Source organism: Dasypus novemcinctus, chromosome X (genome assembly GCF_030445035.2).
Source record: "Dasypus novemcinctus isolate mDasNov1 chromosome X, mDasNov1.1.hap2, whole genome shotgun sequence".
Lineage (NCBI taxonomy): Eukaryota > Metazoa > Chordata > Mammalia > Cingulata > Dasypodidae > Dasypus > Dasypus novemcinctus.
The window spans coordinates 13,621,416-13,634,846 of NC_080704.1; the positions used below are offsets into that span (position 1 = coordinate 13,621,416).

At 38.7% G+C, this 13,431-nt stretch overlaps 1 protein-coding gene across 2 annotated transcripts in view; it reads left to right on the plus strand.

Annotated features, from left to right (window-relative positions):
• The first annotated feature begins 231 nt into the window (after window positions 1–231).
• The window catches only part of FRMPD4 (FERM and PDZ domain containing 4), a 954,164-nt gene continuing 940,964 nt past the window's right edge, over window positions 232–13,431 (plus strand). The window contains exon 1 of one of the 2 annotated variants that reach the window (XM_023588961.3): window positions 232–510. The gene's annotated coding sequence lies outside the window, so the exon portion shown is untranslated. The remainder of the gene's footprint in view (window positions 511–13,431) is intronic. The other variant, XM_004459124.5, reaches the window with a different exon arrangement.

Here is a 13,431-nt window from a genome sequence, read left to right on the forward strand (position 1 = left end):
CTGGGCCTCTGGCCCTTTTCAGCCTTCCAATCCATTGCCCACCCCGACCTTATTGCTGCTGATTCCATTTGTTTCTGTCTACCCTTCCTAATTACCTAGGTCACTTCAGACTTTAATTCTGTCTTCTAAAGTGTAACACAGCCATAATTAGGCCAGGTGTTAATTAGCAAGATGACGGCTTGTCACCAGTGAGGGATGTGGATCATCCCAGAAAGTACCATAGAGAGGGGTGTTCAGAGGAAAGAGGAAATCCAAGGAGGCTGGAAGTGACTCTGCTCAGCAAAAACCGCCTTAGAGTCAAGGAGAACATGGCAGTATGCAAGAGGAGGAAAGGATGGGGTCACACAAAGAAAAAGAGCTAGAGCTGGCCTTTTCTCCACTCAGGGAATGAGATGTAAGCTGCAAAGTGAGTCCGAGGCTGAGAACCCACCAAGGATGGCAGTATCTCTCGAAGGACTAGAGGTGATGGCCACGTCTGAGGTTAAGGTCCCTTCAGAGGCCACGGGCAAGGTGAGTACCAGGCATGCCCCCATCTCGTGCCCCAGAAACTCCTGGGAATGTCAAACCAATCAAGGTCAGTCCCTGCCTCTGTGGCCACTAATAGTTTTCCTACAAGGAACCTGAAAGGGAGGGGTTGCTTGAGGACTGTTTTTATGCACCATTTCATCATTTAATGTTGTTTCCTCCCATTTTCTGTTAAACGTATTTTCTGATAATCTTGGGAAGGATTGGGCAGGTCATGGTCATATGCTATTTCAGATATTGTCAACTTTGTCACCCAGAAGGGGATTTTCCAGGAAACTAATTATGAGAGAATATATGATTGGAAGCAATGACATGTGCATTTTAAAGATATTTACCATCCCTTCAATTTCCTGTTGAGCCCATTGATATGATGGGAGCCTGTTCTGTCATCATGCAACTAATGGATGAAAGGGACTAGGAGAGTCACTTTAAGTTATGTATTTGCTTGGATTTCAGAAAAAGGCATTTGACACAGGAACTTTGAAAGCACACCAAAGGATAAAATTGGAGAGGTAAAGTTCATGCTGATAATATTAACAAGTGTTATTGCTATTATTGCTAATATTTGTGGAGTTCCTAGTATATTCCATACCTCTTTGTGCATTACTTCTAATACTCCTAACAGTCCTTCAAAGAGAATATGATTATCCCCACTGAACACATGAACACTTGCAGCTCACAGGTATTGGGTCACACTGCCAACTAATACAGAACCAAAATCCATGTTTTGTTTTTTTTTACTATAAAATTTGATCTCTTATCACCGTACCAGGGGTCAGCAAATTTTTTTTCTGAAAAGAGCCCAATAGTAGATATTTTCAGCTTTGATAATCTCTGTTACAACTAGTCAACTCTGCTGTTGTAGGATGAAGGCAACCATAAACAATATGTGAGTGAATGGGCATGGATGTTTTCCAATAAAACTTTATTTATGGACACTAAAATTTAAATTTCATATAATTTTCACATGCAAATGAACTATTATTCTTCTTTGGGTTTTTTCCAACTTTAAAAATGGTAAAAGTTATTCCACTTGTGGGCCATACAAAAGCAGGCAGCAGGCCATGTTGGCCAGTGGGTTTTAGTTTGCTGACCCCTGCACTATACAAAACTGCTTATCTAACAATGAATTATAAAAATAGTCAAGTGAAAACAACTGAGCTGCATATTTTACCAAAGAGAGCCAAGTCAGCTATGGGAAAGCTTAGGGGACCAGAAGCTGTAGGAGACCATAGTTCTCATTCTGGCTCAACCACAAATTGAATGTGCAGATTTAGTCACATCTCAAAAACATTTGGGTCTTGCACTCCTTATCTCCCAGGTGAGGTTCCTTACAGTACTTTTAGCACAGACCAAATCATGTATATATATATAGTCTTCTGTCCTATACTTAAAAGCAATTTTTTTTCTTAGAGAAGTTGTAGGTTTATAGACCAATCATGTATAAAAGATAGGAGTCCCATATGCCACCCTACCACCAACACCTTGCACTGTTGTTGAACATTTGTTAAAATTGATAATAGCACTTTTTTTGGTAATTGAACTATTTTTTTAACAGTAATTACCATTGTTGCAATTGATGAAAAAATTTATTAAAATAGTCTGATTAATTATCCATAGTTTACATTAGGAGTACTTTTTCCATGGACCACCTGTCATTAACATCTTGTATCAGTGCCATACATTAGTTATAATTCATGAATGAACATTCTTGTACTATAAACTATAGTCCATTGTGTAAATTAGGGTTCACTATGTTCTGCAGTCCTATGCTTTATCTTTTACTTTTTATTCTAGTAACATATATGACCTAAAGTTTCCCCTTTTAACCACATTCACCAATATAATTCAGTGCTGTTAAATACTCTCAAAATAATGTGCTAAAATCATCACTTTCTATTACCAAACCTGTATAATCAATCTAACTAGAAGCTCTGTACAAATTAAATATTAATTCCTCATCATTGAACCCCAATCTGTTCCCTGGTAACCTATATTCTAGATTCTAATTCAGTGAGCTTCCTTATTATAATTATTTCATGTACTAGTCAGCCAAAGGGGTGCTCATGCAAAATACCAGAAATCTGTTGGCTTCTATAACAGGGTATTTATTTGGGGTAGAAGCTTACAGTGTAAGTTACTTCCCTCATCAAAGTTTGTCACCATGGGTTGGAATAAGATGGCTGCCAACATCTACAAGGGTTCAGGCTTCCTCTTCCCCTTAAGCCTCTGTGGTCCCAGCTTCTTCCAATATCAGGTGTAGGTTGGGATAAGCCTCATCTCTCTCTCTCCTAGGTCTCGTTTCTCTCCTGGCTCAGCTACTCTGCTCTTTCCTCACATACCTGCTTCTCTGTGTATTTACTTCCTGGGGCTCCAGCATTAAAACTCCAACTCCCTCCTCTGCTGTGAGGACTCAACATCCTACTGACATGGCCCAATCAAAGCCCTAATCATAATTTAATTGAGTAAAAATGAAACCTCTGAAGTTAATACAATCTTATACACCCAGAGGAACAGACCAGTTTACCAACATAATTCAATATCTATTTTTGGAATTCATAAAACCAAACCGTTACACTTCATATCAATGAGAACATACAATATTTGTCCTTTTGTGTCTGGCTTATTCTACTCAACATAATGTCCTCAGAGTTCATCTATGTTGTCGCATGCATTGGCACTTCATTCCTTTATAATATCCCACTGTATGTATATTCCACATTTTTTTTTTTTATTCATTCGTTGGTTGGTGGACATCTGGGTTCTTCCATCTTTTGGCAATTGTAAGTAATTCCATTACGAACATTGGTGTGTAAGTTTTTGTTCTGTTCCCTGCTTTTAGTTCTTCTGGGTTTATACTTAGTAGCAGCTTTGCCAGATCATATGCTAATTCTATACTTAGTTTCCTAAGGAACTGCCAAACTGTCTTCCACAGCGGCCGCACCATTTTATATTCCCAGAGCAATGAATGAGTGTTCCTATTTCTCTGCATCCTCTCCAACACTTGTAGTTTTCTGTTTTTTAAAATAGTAGTCATTCTAGTGGGTGTGAAATGATATCTTGTGTTTTTTTAATTTTGTGTGTGTGTTTATTATTTGAATTTTCATTGTGGTTTTGATTTGCATTTCCCTGATAGCTGGTGATGTTGAACATCTTTTCACATATTTTGTAGGCATTTATATATTCTCCTTGGAGAAATGTCATTCAAGTCTCTTGCCCATTTTTTCACTGGGTTGCTTGTATTTTATTGCTAATTTGTAGTATTTCTCTATGTATTCTTGATATTAAACCCCTTTCGGATATGTGGTTTCCAAATATTTCCTCCTATTGAGGAGGTTGTCTTTTCACTTTTGTGACAAAGTCCTTTGATAGACAAAGTTTTAAAATTTTGATGTCGTCCCATTTATTGTTTTTTTCTTTCATTGTTTGTGCTTTAGATGTAAAGTCTAAGAAACCATTGCCTAACACAAGATCCTGAAGTTGCTTCCTTACATATTCTTCTAGAACTTTTATAGACCTGGTTATTATATTTAGGCCTTTGATCCATTTTGAGATAAATTTATTTTAAAGATGTTTACTTCTCCTTTCAGTTTTGCCAGTATTTGCCTCATGTATTTTGGGGCATCGCGGTTAGATGCATAAATATTTATGATTGTTATTTCTTCTTGGTGGATTGGCCCTTTTACTAATAGTGTCCTTTTTTTGTCTCTTATAATGGCTTTTGACTTAATGTCTATTTTGTCTGATATTAGTATAGCTACCCCAGCTCTTTTTTTTGTTACTATTTGCATAGAATATCTTTATACAACCTTTCACTTTCAACCTATTAGTGTCTTTGGGTCTAAGGTAAGTCTCTTGTAAACAACATATACTTAGGTCATGTTTTTGTTTTTTTTTTTAAATTTTTTTATTTTTTATTAACTTTGTAATAATATTACATTAAAAATATATATGTGAGGTCCCATTCAACCCCATCCCCCCACCCCCCCCTCTCCCCCCCCAACAACACTCGTTCCCATCATCATGACACATCCATTGGATTTGGTAAGTACATCTTTGGGCACCTCTGCACCTCATATACATTGGTTCACATCATAGCCCATACTCTCCTCCATTCCATCCAGTGGGCCCTGTGAGGATTTACAATGTCCGGTGATTCCCTCTGAAGTACCATCCAGGGCAGCTCCATGTCCCAAAGACGCCTCCACCTCTCATCTCTTCCTGCCTTTCCCCATACCCTTCGTCCACTATGTCCACTTTTCCCATTCCAATGCCACCTCTTCTATGTGGACATTGGATTGGTTGTGTCCATTGCACCTCTATGTCAAGAGGAGGGTCAGATTCCACCTGGATGCTGGATGCAATCCTCCCATTTTCAGTTGTAATCACTCTAGGCTCCATGGTGTGGTGGTCATGTTTTTTTTATCCATTTTGCCACTCTCCTTTTGTTGACTAGGGAATTTAATCTATTACCATTCATATTTTTTTCTGTAAATGCAGTTCTTTTCAGCCCTTGTGTCCTTTGATTTTTCACTGATGCTGTCCTCATTTCTGATTCTGTATATATTTTAAATACTTTCTTTGTGGTTTACCCTGAGGTTTATATTACACAACCTACATCTATAACCCACTAATTTGAAAAGATACCAACCTAGCTTCAATAGCATACACATTCTCTGCTCCCATATCCCTGTTTCCCCTCTTTATGTTGTCCCATTTTATAATATGCCTTTATATTTTTCATGTCCCTTATCAGAAAATATGCTTTTTTTCTAGTTAAATTTTATTCTGACTCTTATAGGAAGTAAAGAGTGGAGTTATATTGTGGATACTGTATTTACCCTTTAGTTACCCTTACTGATAATCTTCATTTCTTCACATTACTCCAAGCCACTCTCTCCTGTCTTTTTCTTTCAACCTGCAGAACCCCATTTAGTAATTCTTGTAGGGCAGGTCTCTTGATAAACTCTCTCGGTTTCTGTTTATCTGTGACTATTTTACTATCCCCCTCATTTTTCTTAGGAGGTACTGGAGATTGAACTCAGGACCTCGTACATGCGAAGCAGGCACTCAACCACTGAGCTATACCCACTCCAACGCACCCCCCCTCATTTTTGAAGGACAATTGTGCTGGATAAAAAATTTTTGGCTGGTGGTTTTTCTCTTTCAGTACTTTAAATATATCACCTCCATGGTGTCTGTTGAGAAATTGGCACTTAGTCTTGTTGAGGATCCATTGTATGTGACAAATTGCTTTTCTGTTGCTGCTGTCAGAATTCTCTATCTTTCGCATATGACATTCTAATTAGTATGTGTCTCAGAGTAGGTCTATTAGAGTTTATTCTGTTTGGAATACGTTGTGCTTCTTGGACATGTATCTTTACATCTTTCATAAGGGTTGGGAAATTTTCAGCCATTATTTCCTCACATCTTCTTTCTGCCCCTTCTCCCTTCTCTTCTCCTTTTGGGACACCCATGATGTGTATATTTGGGTGCTTCATGCTGTCACTCAAGTCCCTGAGACATAGCTTATTTTTTTCTGTTTTTTTTTTTTTTTGCTCTACTTCTTCTTCTGACTGTGTGATTTAGATGGTCCTGTCTTCTAGTTTGCTGATACTTTCTTTTGCCTGTTAAAATCTGCTGTTGTATGCCTCTGGTATATTTTTTATCCCAAGTATTGTGCTTTTCATTCCCATAATTTCTGTTATGTTTCATTTTATACTTTCAAATTCTTCTTTATGCTCACACATTGTCTTCTTAATATCTTTTATCTCTTTATGCACATTTTCCTTCTTCTCCTTGAATTGATTTAGGAGATTTGTTTGACCTTCTTCAATTAGTTGTTCTAAATTCTGTGTCTCCTCTGAAGTTTTAATTTGCTCCCTTGACCTAGCCATATCTTCCTGTTTCTTAGTATTGCTTATAATTTTTTTGCGGATGTCTAGACATCTGATTATCTTGATGAAGTAACTCTGAATGTCAGTTTCTCCCTCTTGCCTAGGGTTTCATTGTTGATTTGCTTTGTGTTAAGACTCTTCTTTGACATTTGGTCCAGCTTTAGACCTTTAGAACAACCCATGTCTAATCACATTTTTTCAGCTCTTCTTCATCTGATTCTTGCCCTGGATATATGGTACAATTTTTAAGATTACAGTTCTGCTGTAATTGTTTCACCTCCAGGATAAAACTTCCTTTCCTCTGTTCCTTTTCCAGGAATCTTGATCTGCTTGTTTTTGTGCAAAATTTTCTGCCCAGCTCCTGTGATTTGTTTTAATTCCCTCATTCAGTGCCCTGTTTTCCTTAACTCTTTTCAGGTCTGGGACCCTCCTGTCTTATAGAAGTTCTCCCTGCTTCTCTCCCCTTCTCCCCCCTTCTCCCCGCTTTTTCCCTCTGTGAGGCTTTTCTGCCTTGGATTTCTTCCCCATTAGGGTAGTCCATCCTGGGAAGTCAGAGGTGTTCAGTCTGGAAAGGTGGGTCACGCTAAAAAAATCTGTTTTTTATTTAGGTGGTATAATCAATAGAAACTGGATTGAGTGCAGCACTTTCTAGCTGCAGTTTTACTGCAGTGTCTCTCGCCTTCTCTCCCTCTTTCTCTCTCTCTGTCTTGCCCCCTCTCTTCCCCCTTTCCCCCTCCCCATCTTTCTTTCTCTCCCCCTCCCCCTCTCCCTCTCCCTCTCTCTTTTTGCCTCCTGGAGACCCTTTTGTTTGTAACACTCCTCAACAGCTTTTGCTCCACCCTGGGTCTCTGTGGACTTGGGTCCGTGCGCCTAGATATGTGTGGGGTTCTATTGCTGCTGTCCCTGGTGGCAGATTGTAGGATCCCTGCCCCTGCCTCCAAGAAACTCCCAAGCTGCTCAGGACCAAGTGAGGGAGAGGGAGTGGACAGGTGGGTGTAGCATCAAAGTTTCCTACCTGATATTTTCCTTTTGCTTTGATTCAGCATCTAGGAGTCTTTCTACAGTCTCTACCATCCTCTGGAGTTCTAAGCAAGTGAGATTTATCCTTTTAGTCCCTGAATTTCTGGGGAAGTGTTTTCAGGGGATGTCTTACGTTGCCATGTTGATGATGTCACTCTCTCTGCCCATACTTTAATTGGTTTATTCACTCATTCAGCCAATATTTATTGTCTACCATTTGCTAAATAACTTGTTTTCTGGGCTGGGGATCTTATGTCCCCACAGAGCTTATTTTCTAGAAAAGGAGGACCTATAGTAAATAAGCAGATATATGCATAGCATAATTTGATGTTATGTTTAGTACTATGAATAGAAATAAAGCAGTATACGCTACTTCTTATATGTTGCTCTGGGAAGGTGATATTTGAACAGACACAGAAAGGAATGCAAATACTGGGGGAAACATGTTTTCCAGATAGGTGTTAAGAGCATAGCAAATGCAAAAGTCCTGTGGCAGGGATAAGCTTGGCCCATGTGGCTGGAACACAGTGAGTGAGGAGAGGATGAGGTAGAGTTTAATTTGGATTTTATTCCAAGTGTGATTGATTGGAAGACAACAGAATACTTTGACTACAGAGTGGTGGGATCTAATTTATGCTTTATAATGATCATGGCTGAGAGTGGAGAATAGACCTTGGGAGGGAAATAGTGACTTCATTTTGGCAGCTAGAGTAGTCTTATAGGTGATAGTAGTGGTGGCTTGGGTGGGGGGGCACTGGCTATGGTGAGGAATGATTGAAGTCCACAATTTTAGCAAGGCTTTGTTAATAGCTTGATGTGAAGAAATAATAAGAATCCAAGATGATTAATTGGATATGTGCCCAGAAGCTAGACAGATAAGGAAACATTTGTGATAAGAGGAAGAGCAGGGTAGGAGTAGATTTGTGAATAAAGTCAAGAGTTTGGTTGTGAACAAGTTAAGTTTGAGGTGCCTTAGAGACATAAGTGGAGTTGGTTGGATATTAGAAGACGGGAGGGAAGGTAGGACTATTGGTGGAAATTTTGCAGTTTTCAGCATATAGATTGACTCTGGGATGATCATGGCATTGCAAGAGTTATTTTAAGGTACTAGTTCCTAACCTCATGACATTTGGGGCTGGATAATTCTTTGTTGTGGGGGCAATCCTGTGCATTGTAGGGTATTTAGAAGCATCCCTGGAATCTACCCACTAGATGTCATAGCAGCCCTCCTCCCAGTTGTGGCAACCAAAAATATTTCTGGACATGGTGAAATGTCCCCTGGGGACAAAATCACCCCTGGTGGAGAATCACAATTTTAAGGAAAAGACCGAGGACTGATCTCCAGGGACTCCAACTTTGGATATCTGGAAGTGGAGGAGAAGAGAGTGGGAAAGTGTTGTCAGTGAAATAGGAGAAAAAGCCACATGATGGGTCCCAACTGTTTAGACTGGACTTGATTTAATAGTTAATGAAAAGCCACGATAGAAGTCAGAAATGAGCTAATGCCCCAGATCTGAGCCCCAGTGAGCTCTGCCATATTTCCTATTTGGGATTCCCAGAGGTGGTTGAGGGGACGGGGTGACATGAAGCATTAAGAACATACCTTTTCTAACTGCATGAAGCCTAAAGGCAGTGCGCTCAACAGAACATTTTGTAGTAGCAAATGGTGACTAAACTGAATAGGAGGTGAAAGTGACATTTAGGAATCAAAGATAGAGACCTTTGTGCATTTTTCCTTCTTTCTCATTTTATTTTTAGAAATCATCCTCAGAGGATAAAACTGTTACTGTCTGGGCACAGTAGAAAAACAAGAACAGAAGTAGAGTTGCTCTGGTTTTGAGGAAAAACAAAAGGGTGTAAAAACGGCAGCTTTTACCATCCCAAGCTGCAGGATGGGCCCTCTTTGTTTGTGATCTTTTCATTTGCTTCATGCCTAAGTCAAGTAAAAAGAGAAAAAATAGTAAATAGATTATGTGGACTTTCTCTTTATAGATTTGAAGACTGAGAGCTATGACTTAATAATGGCCCAAGCTGAAAGTGGAAAAGAATCAATTCCTCGTGTTGTAATCAATGTCATTAGATGGGCCAGGCCTCACACCTGATGCTAATTGACCGAAAGAAGGGGATAAGTATGTTTCCCTACTTTTTTTTTTCTCTCACTCTAAAATGAAGATAAACTTATCTCATGAGCTTATTATTTAAAAGCACCTCACAGTGCCTAGTACATAGTTGGGCTTCCATAAATGTTTTAATTTTTTTTTATTTTTTATTTTTTATTCATTTAAAAAAAAATATTACATTCAAAAAATATGAAGTCCCATTCAACCCCACCGCCCCCCCCATAAATGTTTTTAAAAAATAACAACCTGTACCCCGATTATGGTGGTGGTTATACAAATGTATAAATGTAACAAAATCTCATAAAACTATAACCATACCCCCTTCCCAAAATAGTACATTGTGAAAAACTGGTGAAATCCAAATAAGGTTATTAGTTGAATTAATTGTTTTATACCAACGTCAATTCCTGCTTTGGACATGGTACTATAGTTGTCTAAGATGTTATCATTGGGGGAACTCTGTAATATTTTGGCAACTTTTTGTGAGACTTAAACTATTTCAAAATAAAGGGGTATTAAAAAGAACAATAATTAGATATTGATATAGATTGAAAAGACATCCTGTTTCTGACTATTGTGCAGCTCAGGATCATTTGGTTTTATGGTCAACCTTACCTTATTTTTATTTTTATGGAGACTTAAATCATGAGTAATCCAAATTATCTGGTTTTATTAGTAAATGACAAAATAGACTCTAATCAATACCTCTTTAAGCTAATGCAGTAGATCAAGAATCCAGATCCTGAACCTACATAGATTTTAATAAACAGGCAGGCACGAAGCCCAACTATAGGTGAAAGTTTGAAATGAAACAGGCTTACCATGGAGTCTTTAATTTTGGTAGATTTTATATTTGGATATTCTAGGACTCATCTAAGTTTGCCTGAGATTGAAATTTTCACGCAATATATCCTTAAAGTCCCTGGGAAGTAGAAAGTAGAGGTGGCTTGCCTACACTTTTGAGTGAGAATTTTTATTTCAGCAGACTTTGGGGAGGGCAAACCTTCTCTGTCTTGCTGATATGCCTAAGATGTGATCTATTTATATTACCAACCATATGCAGAGCCTGGCAAGCCTTTCTGCAAATGAGCTCATCAGCTCTTGCCTAAAATAGGCGGCTGGGAAGAGTGGGCTGAAGGCATTAGGGACCTTTCACAACCATTACGCTTCTTGGTGCTGATTGAACAGGAAGGCTAAACAAAATCTTTGATTTCTGACAGGAAGGATAAATAATAAATATCACTCACGGTGACGAGATGCTCTCCTTGCTCTTTGAAGATCTTCAAAGTCAAGTCCTAAAGGACTTGAGTGCTTTTAATAGGTGTTCCTTTTTTTGTGTTGTACAGATTGCAAGAACAAACAATTTCAGGTTTGTCTTATTGACAGGCCTCCTTCAAAGTGCGGTGGACTTTATGTAAAGTTTCATTCAAATCAACCAGCATTTTTTGAGCATTTATTCAGTGTTACATAACTAGATTTATCTGTAAAGAAATAGAGACGAGCAGTTGCTGAGCTCAAAAGGTTCCCAGACAGGGCGGCGGACTTGGCCCAGTGGTTAGGGCTTCCGTCTACCACATGGGAGGTCCGCGGTTCAAACCCCAGGCCTCCTTGACTTGTGTGCAGCTGGCCCATGCGCAGTTCTGATGCGTGCAAGGAGTGCCCTGCCACGCAGGGGTGTCCCCTGCATAGGGGAGCCCCATGCTCAAGGAATGCGCCCCATAAGGAAAGCTGCCCAGTGTGAAAGAAAGTGCAGCCTGCCCAGGAATGGTGCCGCAAACGCGGAGAGCTGACACAACAAGATGATGCAATGAAAAGAAATACAGATTCTCATGCCACTGACAACAGAAGCGGACAAGGAAGATGCAGCAAATAGACACAGAGAATAGACAACCAGGGTGGGGGGGGGAGGGGAGAGAAATAAATAAATAAATCTTTAAAAAAAAAAGGTTCCCAGACAAGTAGGAAAGAGAAAATTCAACAAAGACTATATTACAAAGTGTAGACAGTGAGAGAGGCACATATAAAATTCAGAGAAAGGTTAAAAGAAGGGGGTGGGCTATCATTAACTGTTTAGGACAGTGTGTCTCAAACTGAGCCTGCAGAAGGATGTATTCTTTCTGGGAGGGTGGTGTTAAATATATATATATTTTCCTTCTAGTCATCTGGCTGAGTTTGCATCTTATTGAATACTCCTTTACTTTGAATAGAGGGAGGTGGATAAGAAAACCCAGTCATTCCACAGCACAAGGTAGTTGGGAACATTGAAATAAAGAACAAAAAAAACAAAAACAACAACAACAACAAAAACTTATACTAGTAAGCAGTTAGCATATTCCGAGTTCTAGTGAATGCTTTGCACAGATGCCATCTTTAATTGTACCAATGTGCAAAACTTCCTTAATATCGATTATAGTAGTACATATTGAAAGAAGAAGTTTTCTGCTGCTACTTCCAACCGCAATTGGATTGGATACCCAGTTAGTGCTTAACTCTGCATTCAAGGGAACAGGAGAGCTGTACCTGTGACAGCTCATTTTTTAAGGCATTTGATGATTGTTGTTCATGCCCAGAAATGTGGATAAATACAGGACTTCCTTGAATGTTAGCGAACAAAGCCTTGAAATCATTAATAACATTTTATGAAACTTCCTTACGAGAACAGGTATTCTCTGCATTGCTCATTTGGAAGTAAGAATTCATAAACATAATTACTATGGAAACAGACCTGCAGTCATATATTTCTGTAATTAAACTCAATATCAGTGATTTATTTATGCAAAATAATACCATTAATCAAATTAGGAATACTGTTGAGATTGTTACTGGCTTTGTAGTTTTGTTTCTATTTGTAAAAGGGTAATTGGTTTAAGGAATTTAATATTTAGTTTAATGTTGAGACCTACTCAAATAAAATTATAATAGAAGAGCATCTAAGTTTACGTTGAGAGTTGTGCATGGGAAGCAGGCGCTCAAACACTTGAGCTACATCTGCTCCCTTCGATAAGAGTTTTAAAAATTAAAAGTAGGATTGCCAAAATAAGAACTCAAAAGAAGGCACATAAAGAGCCAAAGAACTCTCCCAGAATTTAAAAATTAAGGAAAGTGATTTTTTAAAATGAGAGAAAAGATAAGACAAGGCGTATCATTATGTTCATTACCCAGCATAATGAATATAAAAGGCCCATAACTAGGCAAATCACTGTGAAGTTTCGGAACTCTAGTGTTCAAGAGAAAAATTCAAAAAGGTTCATAAAAGGGGAAAAAAACTATAAAAGAAGAATCAGAATGGCATTTTCAGGAGCAATGTTGTACTGTGGCAGACAATAGAGGAAGGTCTTTAAAATTCAGGCACAAAATGACTTTTAAGGTAGGATTCTATCTCCCAGTTTATTAAGAAAGCATGCAGGCAGATTAAAGACATTTTCAGACAGGTAAGGGCTCAAAATGTTTATATCCTTGTACTATTTCTTACTCAGATACTTCAGGACACACTCTACCAAAAGAATGTGAGGAAGGGAGAGAGGGACAGAGGGAAGGAGGAATGAAGGAGGGGTAAGGAAGGGAGGGAGGGAGACTGGTTCAGAAAAAGGCTGGTATAATCCACAAGATCAGTTATGGGTGAATTGTGGGGCAAGAGTTGTGTCGCCATCTAGGTAGTGACAGGTCGAGATGAGATCTTTGGGGATAAATGACAGTCAAGAATATATACTAATATCAAGGGCTTTGAGAAACTTGAGAACAAGATAAAGACGTTATTGAAGTGAACATAAAAACAGTCAACTAAAATGCACACTAAGAATATTTTCCTTTGAGTAATAAGGGGTCTTGTATTCTTAGCATGTACTTGTTCTTCAGCGAACAGTATCTTT